General features: G+C 39.4%; 1 pseudogene; it reads right to left on the bottom strand.

Moving 5' to 3' along the window:
- Positions 1-862: 862 nt before the first annotated feature.
- LOC149234307 (rust resistance kinase Lr10 pseudogene) lies at positions 863-1,333 on the bottom strand (annotated as a pseudogene).
- Between the last annotated feature and the right edge of the window lie 15,086 nt (positions 1,334-16,419).

A 16,419-nucleotide genomic window follows, 5' to 3' on the forward strand; every position in this document is an offset into this window, starting at 1 on the left:
TTTGAAAATAAAGTTTTTTATAGGGAAGGAAAACCACTATGAGTATCATAAACTATAAATTTCCTCTCAAATGTTTTTTTCAACTCTAACCTTGTAGTAATATTTTTTCAAAAATAAATTATATGAACTTTTAATTGTGTTATATATTAAATTATCTATAAAATTTAGAAGGCTAATTTCAACTCTAACCTTGTAGAAATATTTTTGAAGAATAAATTATATGAATTTTTAATTGTATTTTTTTAAATTATTTATAAAATGTAGAAGGCTAATTCACCATTATTAATTCTTTTAATATATCTGTAATTTTTTTTTAATAATTGGTAAGAAAAATAAATAAAAAATTTAGTATTTTTAATGTTTTAAAAAATAATTATCAAACCAAACCGTAAAAAAAAAACAATTATTATAATAAAAAATAAAATAAAATTAATATTCACTTATTTAAAAAAATAAGTAATCTAATATTTAATTTAATTAAATTAAATTTTAAAACTGATAACATAAAATGTATAATAATATTAACAATGTAAACACCATAAAATATTTTAATATAAAAAATCAACCTGCAGTGCAGTAAGAAAAACAATATGGAAATGGCCTTAAAAAAACCTACTTATCAAATAAACATATATGTGCCGGATATAATTTTTATAAATATTTTGAAAATCTTTCCATTTATAAATCTCTCTCGTATATAATACCATTAATTATTTTGAAAAGTAATTCATTTTTTATACATATCCCTTTCTAATATAATGTCATTAAATCATTAAAAAACAAATGCCAATCTTCCATAATATTTTCTAAATTCTTTTTTTTACATATATAAAGAAATCACTTCCAAACACGACGTATCAAATCACCGTGGAAGAGTAATTTCAATTGAAGAAGAACTCAATGCGGAGGAGAGTATAGGATTTTCAGGCGTAGCCGAGGAATTGAAGGGTAACGGAGGATTGGGGACATCCTCTCCATTACCTTCTAACATTTGGACAACCCTGGCCATACAAGGACGATCTCTGGACTGGTATTGAATGCACCACAATCCAACTTTTGTGAGTCTCCTCGCCTTCTCCTCATCTGCAGCTTCTATTTCTCCTCCTCTCAGTCTCATCCCCAACTCGCCACTCTCAATCAGCTTGAAAGCCCACTCAGGGAAGTATAACTGACTCGACCGGCTTACCTGTACATCAATATTCTTTCTGCCCCCGACAATCTCAAGCAACAGCATTCCAAAGCTATAGACATCTGATTTATCTGTAATAGGATCCACACCTCTCGACCACACCTCTGGGGCAACATATCTCGGCGTCCCTCTTGCTGTCGTCATGGAAATGTTGGGTATTTTTAATGGGAAAATACCAAAAACCAAATTCAAACTAAACACAGAGGCAATGCTCTGTTTTACCTCCACAGGATTTTTTATGCACAGACAGCTTAAAAAAAATTTCACACAGAGAACTAGAGTATTTCACCACCATAAGACTTTCTATTCATTAAAAACTGATACAAAGATTTACCACTGTAAAATCCCTTTTATATTCACTGCTGTGAAAAAATAACTTATTGCTGTAAAGTCTCCATTTTCATTCACTGGTGTAAAACAATTTTACATACTGCTGTAAACGCAGAACTTACACAAACTTACAAAAACTTACTTCGTGCAAAACCACACATGGTTTTCGCTACTTAAAAAAACTTCACAAAACATTACTAAATGTATTCGTGCACTGTTGTGCATACATCCTCTGGTTCTTCTTCTTCTTTTTACCGCACCATCAACATTTTTCACTGCTGTGAATACGCATCCATTTTTACCTCCCGTGTGCAATACATAAAAGTCAACAGTAAACAAACATATTACATACGATTTTTTATTTTTAATACCTGCCCGTAAAAGTCATAGGCTTCTATTAAAACGTGCCCATACCTATGTTTTAAATGCACCATACCTTTTCATAAAAAAGAAACTTACGTGCTATATAAGAAAATATATTGTAATGTGCCCATACTCATATTAAAACGGGCCACCAAAATCTTGTACCAACATTAACTCTTTCACCTACGGCGGTCAACCAAAAGTTTAATCCACGCAAGCCTTTAATGCACCTCGTATGCAGCTTTAGTTCATCAACGGTGGAGAGCGATGGAGTAAATCCGACGGAGGTCAACAATATCGGAAATCTGTTTGCTGCCCAACTTTAACGCCCGAGAAAATGACGTTGCGTTACGTCATGGCTGAACCACGTGTCAGCTCCAAATTGTATCGGAGCTCCTTCCCGGATTATTCCTTCGTCGGCAAATCGCTCCGAGAAAATCCGGTGAACAGTTTCTGGCTTGGTTCACGGTTTCTGGTGGTCTGCGTTGAAATTAGATTTCAACACTCCCCTTTAATTTCAATAGCTGGGCATTCGGTCATACCGAGACACTTCCTCAAAAATTCAAAGCTTTTCTGATCCAATGGCTTTGTCAAGATGTCTGCAACCTGTTCCTGAGTCCTGCAATGTTCTAGGACAATTTCTCCATTGTTCACCAATTCTCTGATGTAGTGAAATCTTGTATCAATGTGTTTCGTTCTCTTATGAAACACTGAATTCTTTGACAATGCAATAGCTGAGCTATTGTCACAAAAAATCACTGTCGCTTTTGCCTGCTCTTGGCCTAAGCTTCTCAACATTCTTCTCATCCACACTGCCTGACAAGCTGCTGCTGTCGCTGCCACATATTCAGCCTCTGCTGTAGACAATGCTACAATGGACTGCTTCTTAGAAGCCCATGAAATGGCTCCTGAACCCATATTAAAAACATAACCGGAAGTGCTCTTCCGATCATCTACACTTCCAGCCCAATCGCTATCTGTGTATCCAACCAAATCTGAATGTTCTGAGGCATGATATAAAATTCCAAACATTTTGGTACCTTTGACATACCTCAAAATTCTCTTTGCTGCCTGCCAATGTGCCTCCTTCGGCCTCTCCATGAACCTGGAAATTAAACTAACAGCATACATTAAATCAGGCCTAGTTGCTGTTAAATACATAAGGCTGCCCACAATACTTTTATACAAGCTAGGATCAAAATCCTTGCTGCTGTCCTCTCTGCTGAGTTTTAATCCCATTAATGTGGGAGTGATGGCTGCCTTGCATTCTTGCATGTTAAATCTGTCCAAAACTTGATTTACATATCTTGCTTGAGATATAAAAATTCCTTTTTCATTTTGATCTACTTCTATGCCTAAGAAGTATCTCAAGAAACCCATGTCAGTCATTTCAAATTCATCCTTCATGACTGATTTAAAATTTTTAATGAGCTGATCATCATTACCTGTGAAAATCACATCATCAACATACAAAACAACAATTAAAATCTTACCATCCTTTTCCTTGATGTAGACTGTGGGTTCTCCTTCACACTTGTCAAATTCATTATCCAATAGATATGAATCTATCCTGCTGTACCATGCTCTTGGCGCTTGCTTCAGCCCATAAAGAGCTTTCTTCAATTTGCACACTTTGTGCTCTTCACCTTTCTTCTCATATCCAAGAGGCTGTTCCACATAGACCTCTTCCATTAACACTCCATTTAGGAATGCTGACTTCACGTCCATTTGGTAGACTTTCCATTTGTTTTGAGCTGCTATGGACAGCACTGCTCTCACGGTTTCCATTCTTGCAACCGGGGCGAAAGTCTCCTCATAATCTCTCCCATACTGCTGCTTGTAGCCTTCGACAACCAGCCTTGCCTTGTGCCTTTCAATCTTGCCTTCAGCATTGCTCTTGGTCTTGTAGACCCATTTCACACCAATGACTTCTTTGCCTTTTGGTAACTCAACCAAATCCCATGTTTTGTTTCTCTCTATGGCATTCATCTCCTCATCCATAGCTTCTATCCATTTCTTATCTTTAATAGCTTCTTCAAAATGAATAGGATCATCAACATGACAATACAAGGCAAATAAGGAATTCATTCCTTCTTCATAAATTTCACTTAGATTTCTAAACTTCTTACCTCGTTCACTTGGTGTGCAAGTGCTTGAAGATGCACTTGAATTTCCTCCTTGTGGTGTGCTTGGAGAAGCACTCTCATTGATCCTCAATGGTGTACCTTGCTGTCCTTGTGTTGGCGCTGTTGTTTGGGGATTCATTTCAGCCACCTCCTCTTCATCTTCATCATGAGACAAACAGTTCTTGACATTGACTGTTTTCTCTATGCTTCCATCCCAAGCTTCCTCTTCTATGAATTGAACATCCCTGCTGACAAAGAACTTCTTGGTAGATGGAATGTACAGCCTGTAGGCTTTGGATTCATCACTGTATCCAATGAAGATGCATTTCTCCCCTTTGCTGTCCAACTTCCTCCTTAGCTGATCTGGAATGTGTGCATAGGCCACACATCCAAAAACTCTCATGTGGGTGACTCCTTGCTTTCTCCCACTCCATGCCTCTTCTGGCACTTTGTTCATGACTGCTTTTGTAGGACACCTGTTCAATATATAAACTGCACAATGTACAGCTTCAGCCCAATACTCATTTGGCAAATGCTTTGCCTTCAACATGCTCCTTGCCATCTCCATGATGGTTCTGTTCTTCCTTTCAGCAACTCCATTTTGTTGTGGAGTGTACCTTGCTGTAAACTGTTTATGTATTCCATTTTCTCTACAAAATCTTAGGAATTCCTTGGAGATATATTCACCTCCTCTATCAGTTCTCAAAACTTTAATGTGCAGCCCGCTTTGGTTTTCAACAAATGCTTTGAAGTTTTGGAATTTCTCAAAGACTTCACTTTTGTTCTTGAGGAAATATATCCAAGTCTTTCTTGTAAAATCATCAATGAATGTCAAGAAATATAGGCTGCCTGCTAATGATGGAGCTTGCATTGGTCCACACAAATCTGAGTGGATAATCTCTAAGGGTGTCTTTGCCCTTATACTCTTCCCTGATGGAAAACTTTCTCTATGTTGTTTTCCCAAAATGCAGCCTTCACATAGGCTGTCTGGTTTCTCTATCAATGGTAATCCTCTTACCATTCCTTTTCTGCTCAATAAGTTTAGACCTCCAAAATTTAGATGCCCAAATCTCAAGTGCCATAACCAGTTCTCATCCTTTGGCACGCTTTGGAAGGCCTCTTCGGTGACTGCTGCCATTTCCCTTTTGTTCTTCATGTCTGCCCTGATCCGGAGAGGGAACATCCTGTTCCTTGTCATCTTCACTTCAGCAATGCATCTTTTGCTGGGTGGTATATCCATGATGGTGCACACATCATTTTTAAAGAAAACATTGTAGCCCTTATGGACAAGCTGTCCAATACTCAAGAGATTACATCTCATTCCGGGGACATAGTATACATCTGCTATGGTTTTCCTTTCTCCTTGCTTTGAAAGTATTTTTATTTCTCCTTTTCCCATAACAGACACTTTACTATCAGTTCCTAGTGTGACTTCTGATTTCACATTTTTATCTAGGGCAGAAAAGAAGGCTATGTTTCCGGTCATATGGTTGCTGCAACCTGAGTCTAAAAACCATATGTCCTCACTATGTGTTTCAGCCATGTTACAAGCTAACAGGACATTTTCTTGACTGCTGTTTTCTCTTGTAACATTTGCATTTTGTCTGCTGTTCATATCATGTTGTTTCTTTCTACAATCACTAGCATAATGTCCATACTTTTTGCAATAATAGCATTGAACATTAGATTTATCATACCTTTGTCCTTGAGCATGATGTTGTCCTCCTTGTTGGCTGCTGCCTTGGCCTTGGTTCTGATTTGGATTGTTGCCTCTTCCTTGTGCATTTGATGAGTTGTTCCTTCCACCTCTATTCTGGCTTCTGCCTCTTCCTCTTTTGTTTCCTCTGCCTTGACCTCTGCCTCTTCCAAAGGACATCTGGGTCTTGAAGGCTTGCTCAAGAGATGAGTTTTCATTCCTACTCAACCTCTGCTCATGTGTTATCATTGATGCATGCAGCTCATCAACTGAATAGCTTGAGAGATCCTTTGTCTCTTCAATGGTGGTGACTATGGCATCAAACCTTGAGGGTAAGACCCTCAATATTTTCTCCACAATTCTTCTGTCTTCAATGGTTTCTCCATGAGTTCTCATTTGTGTGATTACACCAATCACATGAGTGAAGAATGAGTCAATGTTATCTGACTCCTTCATGTTCAAGTTCTCAAAATCCTTTCTCAGCAATTGTAGTTTTGCTGTCTTCACTCTCTCCATGCCTTGATACGCTGTCTTGAGGGTTTGCCATGCTTCATTAGCTGTCTTAGCTGCTGCTAACCTTGGAAACATACTCTGGTCTACTGCTAGATACAACAACACACGGGCTTTTGAATCTTTCTTCCTATTGTTCTTCAGCAGATCCTTCTCTCCTTGAGTTAATGCATTGAACTCAGTTTCATCTGCTGGTTCTTCAAAGCCTTCTTCAACTATTTCCCATAAATCTTGGGAAGCAAGCAGAGCTGTCATAGTTATTGACCAGTAGTCATAGTTCTTCCCATTAAACTGTGGGAGCTGGGTGTTAAACAAACCCATACCAGTGCTTGTGCTGGCCATTCCTTGACTGTGTATTTAAAACACTGACTGTCTCTTCAATAACAAACAAGATAGCTATGAAGAATACCTGAATCCTTTGTTGTCTGAGTTTTCTGTCTGCCTGAGAAGTTTTGCTGCAGCAACAACCTTCTCCCTTCAGCTTCTTTGTCTCCTTCAAAGAGCCTAAGCCTGCTCTGATACCACTGTTGGGTATTTTTAATGGGAAAATACCAAAAACCAAATTCAAACTAAACACAGAGGCAATGCTCTGTTTTACCTCCACAGGATTTTTTATGCACAGACAGCTTAAAAAAAATTTCACACAGAGAACTAGAGTATTTCACCACCATAAGACTTTCTATTCATTAAAAACTGATACAAAGATTTACCACTGTAAAATCCCTTTTATATTCACTGCTGTGAAAAATAACTTACTGCTGTAAAGTCTCCATTTTCATTCACTGGTGTAAAACAATTTTACATACTGCTGTAAAAGCAGAACTTACACAAACTTACAAAAACTTACTTCGTGCAAAACCACACATGGTTTTCGCTACTTAAAAAAAACTTCACAAAACATTACTAAATGTATTCGTGCACTGCTGTGCATACATCCTCTGGTTCTTCTTCTTCTTTTTACCGCACCATCAACATTTTTCACTGCTGTGAATACGCATCCATTTTTACCTCCCGTGTGCAATACATAAAAGTCAACAGTAAACAAACATATTACATACGATTTTTTATTTTTAATACCTGCCGTAAAAGTCATAGGCTTCTATTAAAACGTGCCCATACCTATGTTTTAAATGCACCATACCTTTTCATAAAAAAGAAACTTACGTGCTATATAAGAAAATATATTGTAATGTGCCCATACTCATATTAAAACGGGCCACCAAAATCTTGTACCAACATTAACTCTTTCACCTACGGCGGTCAACCAAAAGTTTAATCCACGCAAGCCTTTAATGCACCTCGTATGCAGCTTTAGTTCATCAACGGTGGAGAGCGATGGAGTAAATCCGACGGAGGTCAACAATATCGGAAACCTGTTTGCTGCCCAACTTTAACGCCCGAGAAAATGACGTTGCATTACGTCATGGCTGAACCACGTGTCAGCTCCAAATTGTATCGGAGCTCCTTCCCGGATTATTCCTTCGTCGGCAAATCGCTCCGAGAAAATCCGGTGAACAGTTTCTGGCTTGGTTCACGGTTTCTGGTGGTCTGCGTTGAAATTAGATTTCAACAGGAAATATGGTCGTCTCCCTTCCCACAAATTTTTGCCAAACCAAAATCAGCAACTTTCGGGGTTAAGGCGGCGTCCAGCAATATATTGTGAGGTTTTATGTCGAAGTGTATGATGCGATTCTGGCAATCTTGGTGTAAATATGCAATTCCACGAGCCACACCCAAAGCAATTGAATACCTTTGCTCCCAACTTAAGATTTGCCCATTCTCGTTTTCGGCAAATGTAAACTTGTCAAGAGATCCATTAGGCATGTATTCATATACCAGTGCGCTTGTGGGAATTTCGAAGCAATACCCCAGCAGACGAACCAAATTGAAGTGATGGATCCGTCCGATTGTTGCTACTTCATTCATGAATTGGGATTAGCTGTGCCTATGCCTATCAAGAAGCTTGACAGCCACTAAAATGCCGTTCACAAGCTTCCCCTTATACACCACGCCATAACCTCCTTCGCCCAACTTTTCCGCAAAGTTGTTTGTGATCTTCTTAAGTTGAAAGAGTGCATAATCCTTTAGGAATTTCTCCGCCTTTGAAGTAGAGCTACCAGGAGGATCTCTTCTCTTCTGGGCATAAAATGTTAAGAATATCACTAATATTGCGGTCAGCGCAACTCCTCCAGAAATGCAACCTGCAGTGGAATGAGAGATCGATATGAATATAATATCTGTCCAATAACCCCGATATATGAAAATAGTGGAAATAAGATACAAGTTCAAAGTGATTTTCAATGGGAAGAAACCATAGTTACCTTTTACAATGGCCGAGTTGATTTTTCGACCTGCAACGCAACCATGACAATTATTATGAATTAAAAGCAAAGATCCATAGCTTTAGGAAAGAGAATGAGTACTTGACAATATCGGGAAACACATCTACACATATCTTTGGGTTCAAAGAGTGCAGAGTTGAGGAAACTTGTTGGAGGGGTGTATTCAGATCCTTATTCCTTTAGATTCAACCCCTTTTCTCTATAACAACCCCTTTTCCTGGGTGTCAATGAATAATTCATACCATCTTAACTAAACTAGCAGTTCCAAGTAGTTTTGCGTAAATTTAGGAAACAGAGCATAGCATACCGTGGCCCTGGCAGTTGTCGGCACGGGGTCCATCCTCACATTAACAAACGAACGGTGCAGGTGCATCCGAAGTGTTGTAACGGTAGCCACATATCCCTCCACTTTCGATACATGATTTACAGCTTTCATCTCTCTTTGGATCATTGTAAAGCAGTCGCATTGATCCCACATCAACTGTTACTTGTGTCTTAGAACATCCCGGAATCAAATTCCCATTGTCGTACAAACCGTAGTAGACACTAGCATTACATTTCCCGTTAACCATGCTCAAGCTGTACAATTGTAATAATTGAGCCTCATTCTTACAATTGTACACGTTAAGGGTCCTGTTCTCCGTAGCGGATATCACGATGGTGTCTGTAAGCCTTGGATGTGGTATCTGCATGTCAATGGGATCATCTAAGAATTTGCACTTCTCGCCCCTCACAATTAAATAGAATTTAAAATGGCTCTCTATTATTGTGTAATTGTGGCCCTGAATTGTGATTACTGGAGAAAAGTTCTGCACACAGTCGATCTAAAAATGAGGATGACCGCATCCACGGCTTCCTACACCTATAGGATACTGTATATCTGTAACCCCACATCTCCTAGTATTTTGGCAGTACTGGTTTGATCCTGGGTCTCCCATAGATTAGGCAAAAATCTTTAGTTGGAAAGAAAAATGAACAAAGGTGCATGCCAGGGCGAAAGACATAAGACCTGTGTAAGAAGCAAACTTCCTATATTCATAAAAGTTATATTATCTTACATTAGAAAAAGACGTCATAGATATCACCAGTGATTGAATTAAAGGCAACATCCATTGCTACTTACTAAGTGAGGATATGGCAGGCACGTTATAATGGAGTATCTTTAATCTTTTTAAATGTTTAGTCACATATAATCCATGGGTTCTAATGTTGGGTTCTAATGTTGTGGGCCACCAAGGGCCATCAAAACCATGTTAGTGAAGGCCTAACAACTATGAACCTTTCACCAAGTCAAATTTACCTTAACATTTATTATCACTAAATTGTCATACATATTTTATTATACATTTTTCATATTTCATTGTAAATTTTTCAAAATATATCTAGTAAATTATATTTAAACATATGAAAATATACACTATTAGGGTTTATTCCTCTTTAGATTTGTAGATTATTATTTCTTCCATATGCATGCAAAAAAAATTATGCAGAAAACAGAGAACAATGAAATAAAAGATCACAAACCACATTTGACACAAGCTATATCATGGGAAAACCGTTTTGGGAGAAAACCCTGCTAGAAGATGAGGTCGCTCTACTCCCTTTCTTTGAATGGAAAATAATTGTGAGTACAAAGAAGTATGTCATACCACCAAGGTTGGGCTTGCTCTAAACAAACCTTGAATGGATTGTTGTTTACTAGTGGCAAGGTCAAATTTGGCTTTCTCTTGCATAATAGAAAGGAACCATTTTCAGCCTCGACAACAACTTTCCCTAGCCAAACATGAGAATTTCCCCAAACCCCATGAAATGCAAACCCTCTAGGGAATCATAAGACAAGAGTGCAAATTGTAGAGCGTGTCATCAGTGATGAGTCTTTCGGAAGAGACAAAGGAGGATGATGATAACAGGGATGATAAATCACCTAAGGAAACTAAAAAAGGAAATATGGCTAGGACTAGAAGGGGGGGAGGCTTTAGGCGTCGTGGGGCAGGTACAATAGTTTAGAGATCATATGAGGACATAGAAACATCAACAAAACATAGAGAAATAGAAGAAACAACATTGACATAACATGAATTTAAGAGAAAAGGAAGGACTCGACATAATACCTTCATCATCCATAGGGAAGGAACTAGAGGAATGGACTTGGGGTATGATCCTCTAGAAACCATAATATAAGTATGAACTCTTGCAGTAGAATTGAGTGAAAGAGAACATTAGATCATTGTAAATGAAGCCATGAAATATGAAACCGAGACTGAAACATCCCTTACTTTAACACTCGAAGGCCATTGGACTTTCTTATTTATTGATAGGACATATTCCTACACACTATGACCATGTTGGTGGAAAAACCAGCATTGAAATGGGATTCCCTCGTAATCTAGCAAGATTGGATCTATCCTAAACCTAAGGTCCATCGCACTAGGAAGCCCACCTCTTATATCCACACTAACTAGAATATGGGCCATCAAAATGTCGCCTAAAGTTAAATAAGATGCATCGTGCTCCAAATAGGATCCTAACTGATTACCCACAAAATGGAAAAATTGATCATGCTATAGATCGGTAGGGAAATTGGGAATACGAACCCATACCAACATTCACTCTATATTCTCATTTCTATCAATGAAATGGGGATTCCACAACCTAAAAATGGTTGAGGAGAAGTCAAGATTCACTACCCTACCATCGACCAGCTTAGCATCTGCTTCATCCTAGAAAATCAAATGGACCCAGCCCTTTGTGAGGACCCAAATGGTGACAAGGTGTTTTATCAAAGGCCACATTGAGGATACCACCCATACATTTATAAAAGGGAGGCCAAATTCATGACCACCAATCCTTCCTACTAGAGATTTTCTACTAAATTATTCTACCTATTGTATAGACATATCGAGACTCGATATTGAGGCCACCTGAAGATTCTTTGTTTGCTTGAAGAAATGTCTCTTCTACCTTTTTCCGAGAGAAGGACCACCTTCTTTTTTGGAAGGGCCCTCCTCCAACCCAACTAACGTCTCCCAATTAGAGCCCCTAGCCTCCTTACCTAGAAAATGAGACCCATCCTCTAGGGCTTGAGAAATTAGGACTTTTAGAACATTGTTGGAAGAGGGGAGATCTAGAGGGATGAGAGGGTTTTGGGCTCTTGAACAAACCCAAGAAAAAGGAAAACCCTCACAATAAGATTGGTTCTCGGAAAATATGGCTAAAGCAGTTGAGAAAAGAGGACCAACACCTAGATCAATAGGATGAGAAAGAATGAAAGAAGATAATGACATGGCTGAAAGCCGACACCAAGGGTTGGTTTGAAAACCCCAAAAACATTGAGAACTTCTGAAGCTGGAGGGAAAAGACATAGGCATGAAACCCAAACAAAAGGTAAAACCTCAACTCCACTGTGTAGGACAAGACCCGAGGAAGAAGGTACCTGTGGATGATGTGAAAGAACTGGTGACAAACCTGTCAAAGAATTTTCAATGACGCTGGGAGGAACATAAACAAATGGGAATCACTATGCCTAGGAAACTTGAGATTCCAAATATGGCTAGGGAAAATCTGGGATTTATATTATATAAATATTTGAAAAAAAACAAATTAAACACAACATATTGGATATATGCAATATATATATATATATATATATATCTATATATATAAGATAAAACAAATATATATATATATATATATATATATATATATATCTATATATAAGATAAAACAAATAATAATGAAAATTAACAAAATGCTTGCTCAAGACAATCACATTTATATAATTTTTGTGAGATCCAACTTATTCTAATATTGGAGCTAGAGGTTTAGATAATATCTCAATAATCTCCAAAAAACCCCAATGAATTCTAAAGTAAGCATTAGTTCTAACAATCTCCCTTAATGCTTGCATCACAAATAACAAGGAGCGTTGGCAGGTAAAATTGCAGTGATAGGGTTGTGGTGGCGATGGGGGTGTGGTGATAGTGAAAATAGGGAAGATAATGGTAAAATATGGAAAAATCCATGGCAGATTATGGTAATAACGAGTGATAATTATGGTAATTATTTCACAACGTTGCAAAGGACCGTCCATTAACACAATCGTACTTATTCAAGTCCCAATGCATATGGATAACTGTGCGAGGTATGGTGGAGATCGTGGAGTGTATGCACTTGGCATAGGGTTCAATAGTGATATGAAAAGTCATTACTTCATTTTAATTATGGCATCTTTGTATTTATTATAATAAACCCCCCCCCCCCCCCCCCCGCCCCCTCCAACTAAGAGGATGACCTTTCGCGGTCATATTGAGTCATGTCAAATGAATTACTGATCAAATCCATAAAGTCGATCGGGGATATACCTGGAGAATTACCTTGACGGAGTAACAACAACGGAGCAGTAACAACATCGGAGGGAGTAACAACACCTTAAACACTTAGTCGACGCGACGGAGTAACAACACCGACGGAGTAACAGCACTGGGGAAGTAACAACACCGGAGGAGTAATAGCACTAGAGTACTTAGATGAAATCTCCATCACCATGGAGTAACAACACCGAAGGAGTAACAACACTGGAGAATTAATAGCACCAGAGGAGTAACAACACCAGTGAAGTACTTAGACAAAATTTCCATGGAGTAATAGCACCGAAGGAGTAACAATGCCAGTGGAGAACTTAGACAAAATTTCCATGATCAAAGTAACAACACCGGAGGAGTAATAACACTAGTGAGATACCTGCAGGAGAAAGAATGATAGAGTAGTAACAACATTTTATTGTATTAGATATATAGATATATATTATTGTTTTTTTTCTTTTTTAGATCAGAGGTGCAGAGGAAGAGTTCTCTCCACTAATAATTTCAAAACCAGAATTATCAAAGAAATGTTTGATAAAGGAGTCTTTAGAAGCAGGACGGTGGTATAGTTTGAGGCGATGTCCATTTACAAGTAAAGGAGTATGTGCCTCATCAATTGTTATAAGTCTAACAGTCCCGTTATTAAACACCATGTCAACTTCATATGGTCCCATCCATCTGGAGCAAAGTTTTCCTTTAAAATATTTGAACCGAGAGTCATAGAGCAATGCCCAATCTCCCCTTTGAAACACATTTTTCTTGATAAATCTATCGTGCGACTTAGTTCGTTGCTGCTGAATTGTAGCAGTATTATGGACATCTACCAAATGAATTTCATCCAACTCATTTAACTGTTCCAGTCGGTGTTTCTGGGCTTCTAAAAGATTCAAACCTACTTCAAGGGTTGTCCTGAGTGTCTTAATTTCGAATTCCACTGGAAAGAAAGGTGATTTCCCATAGACAAGCTCATATGGTGAAAATCTTGTTGTGTTTCGCCATGTTGTTCTATACGCCCATAATGCCTTAGGAAGTTTTTCAGCCCAATTTCGATGATGGTTTGCTTCATTCTTTGTAAGAATATTTTCCAATACCTTGTTTATGCTCTTGACTTGGCCATTCGCCTAAGGGTGATATGGAGACATTACCCTATGATTGATCCCATATTTCTTCATAATTCATGCTATCAGATGTCATGTAAACTACGCCTCTCCATCTGAAACTATCTCTCTAGGATCTCCATACCGAGCAAAAATTTCTTCAAATAAAAAGTCTGAGACAACCTATTCTGTTGCTTTCACAACAGCCTTGGCCTCTACCCACTTTGTCACACAGTCCGTGCAAACCAGAATGTGAACTTTCTGATGTGAAGGTAGATTGAATGACCCAACGAAGTCAATAACCCATTTTTCTAAGGGCTCAAGAACTAGTTGAGGTTGTAGCGGCATATCATCTTCCTAACCAAGCTGATCCATCCGTTGGAAACCATCGCACCCTTGAACATATTTCCTTGCATCACAAAAAATAGAGGTGATCCAGATTTAGAAAGGAATGCAACAAATTACAGAGATAACCATAAACACAGATATGCAGCGGAAATAATACTTCATTTCATTAATGGAAAATACTGAAATATGCTTACAACCAAAAATGGAAATAAACCAGCTAGGGTGATGGTAGCTTATCTCTGAGAAGAGATGTGTGGCTACATGCCTCTAAACTGTGTTACAATGAGGCTCGAAGGCCTATTTATTGTTAAGAAACAATGGAAACCCTTTCACATTCTGAAACCTAACCCTAGAAGATGAAACGCCAAATTGTGGGCCTCGTTTGGGTAAATTGGTACATCAATTTCTCGGGGTCGTAACTTTGGCATACGATCTTCGTTTGATGCGTACAATAGCTCGTTAGAAAGATCTATCCGAGCACTACCACTTTGGGAGGCAACATGGGTCCATGGACCCATGTTGCCCCAAATTCCCAAAAAAACGTCGTTTAGGGCCTCAAAACGGCTCCGGAAGTTCTGGACCCGAAAAACTGCTAAAAATAGTAAACTGTGCTGCAATTTAGGAAACTGAAAAGAGTGAAAGAGATAGTTGTGGGGGTCCAAATGGGATAGGTGGGTGGCCACCAACATCCACCTGGATCATTCCTCCCCCATTAGGAAGCAATGGTCCCCATTGCGTTGAGTTCCTCCCTGAGATGAGGAAGCTTCTGTTGCGCTGGGTCTCTGGTGAGCTGTTCTGCAATCTCTGATGTGTCCAGAAATGGTGGGAAGCATGGTCGATGACGGTCCAAATTGAACACTCGGTGCAAGCGAAGGAATGGAGGAATGCTGTGTTTGAAAGCATTGTTTCCCGTAGCCTTGGTACTGGTGTAAGGACCATGTCAGAGTGGTTTGAATTTCTGATGGGCTCTGGTAAGGCATTCTCTCTGCAGATGTAACCAAACTTTGTTGCCCACCTGAAACTTGTGTGGTACCCCTGTGGGTGAGGAGAAGTTGCTCTTGTGTTCTGTCATGACCGTATCCCTTTGCTGCTACTGCTGCATGGAGGAACCCTTTGTGGGGATCATGGATGTAGCAACGATCTTCCCTTTACTTTGGGAGTGAACCAGACAAATGAATTTCCTGGTCTGTGATATGAGCTTGCTGCCTTTCTTCGTAGTGATCAAAGAAGTGGCGGTAGGTGGGGCTACCTCTGGTATCCTATAGAATGAATTATTCAAAGAAATAATGACAGCGCGAGGCCTTGACTCATACACAACATGTCGCCTCCACAAGTATGGCTGGCCTAATAATACATCACAAACATCCAAAGGCGTAACATCACACAATACCTCGTCTGTGAAGGGCTTGATGCTGTAGGGAAGGCGGCACTGCTGGCGAACTTTGAGATCTCGTCCTTCATGAAGCCACCCGATACTGTACGGTTGCGGGTGTGGTGTAGTCGGTAGGCCCAACCGCTTCACGACCTCTGCTGAAATGAGGTTCTTTTGGCTGCCACTGTCGACAATGAATTGTAGCGGTGAACCCTTCACCCACATCTGTGAGTGGAAAAGACGCTCCCCTTCCTCTGGATTTTCAGGCTCATCTTTCTGGATCTTGGCGGTGGAACCAGTGGCGCTGGGATCCGCATCAATGATCTGCTTCCCTTTGCCATTCCCCTTGTCGGGTTCTGGCTCAGGGTCGGAACATGCATCTGATTCGGAAGCCTTCAACTCAGCCACCAGCGACTGCTTGGTCCGACACTCACTTGTGTTATGAGTGGGACTCTTGTGGAACTCACACCACTTTCCTGTGTCCTTCTTCGTCTTCATGGTATTGTTCTTTCCTTGCGGCTTCGACGGGTTGTCTTGGGTCACCCCGCCTTGGCTTTGTCCTTTGGGCTTCGGATTTGCAGATCCAAAGTCTCGCTTCTTCTGTTTGAACTTTTGCTCGATTTTGACAACGTATCGGTATGCTGTGCCGAGTGAGGAGATGTTCAAGAACACCATCTCTTCCTGG

The sequence above is a fragment of the Pinus tabuliformis genome, chromosome 8 (assembly GCF_031772625.1).
Source record: "Pinus tabuliformis cultivar Carrire ecotype Pingquan chromosome 8, CPIR1, whole genome shotgun sequence".
NCBI lineage: Eukaryota > Viridiplantae > Streptophyta > Pinopsida > Pinales > Pinaceae > Pinus > Pinus tabuliformis.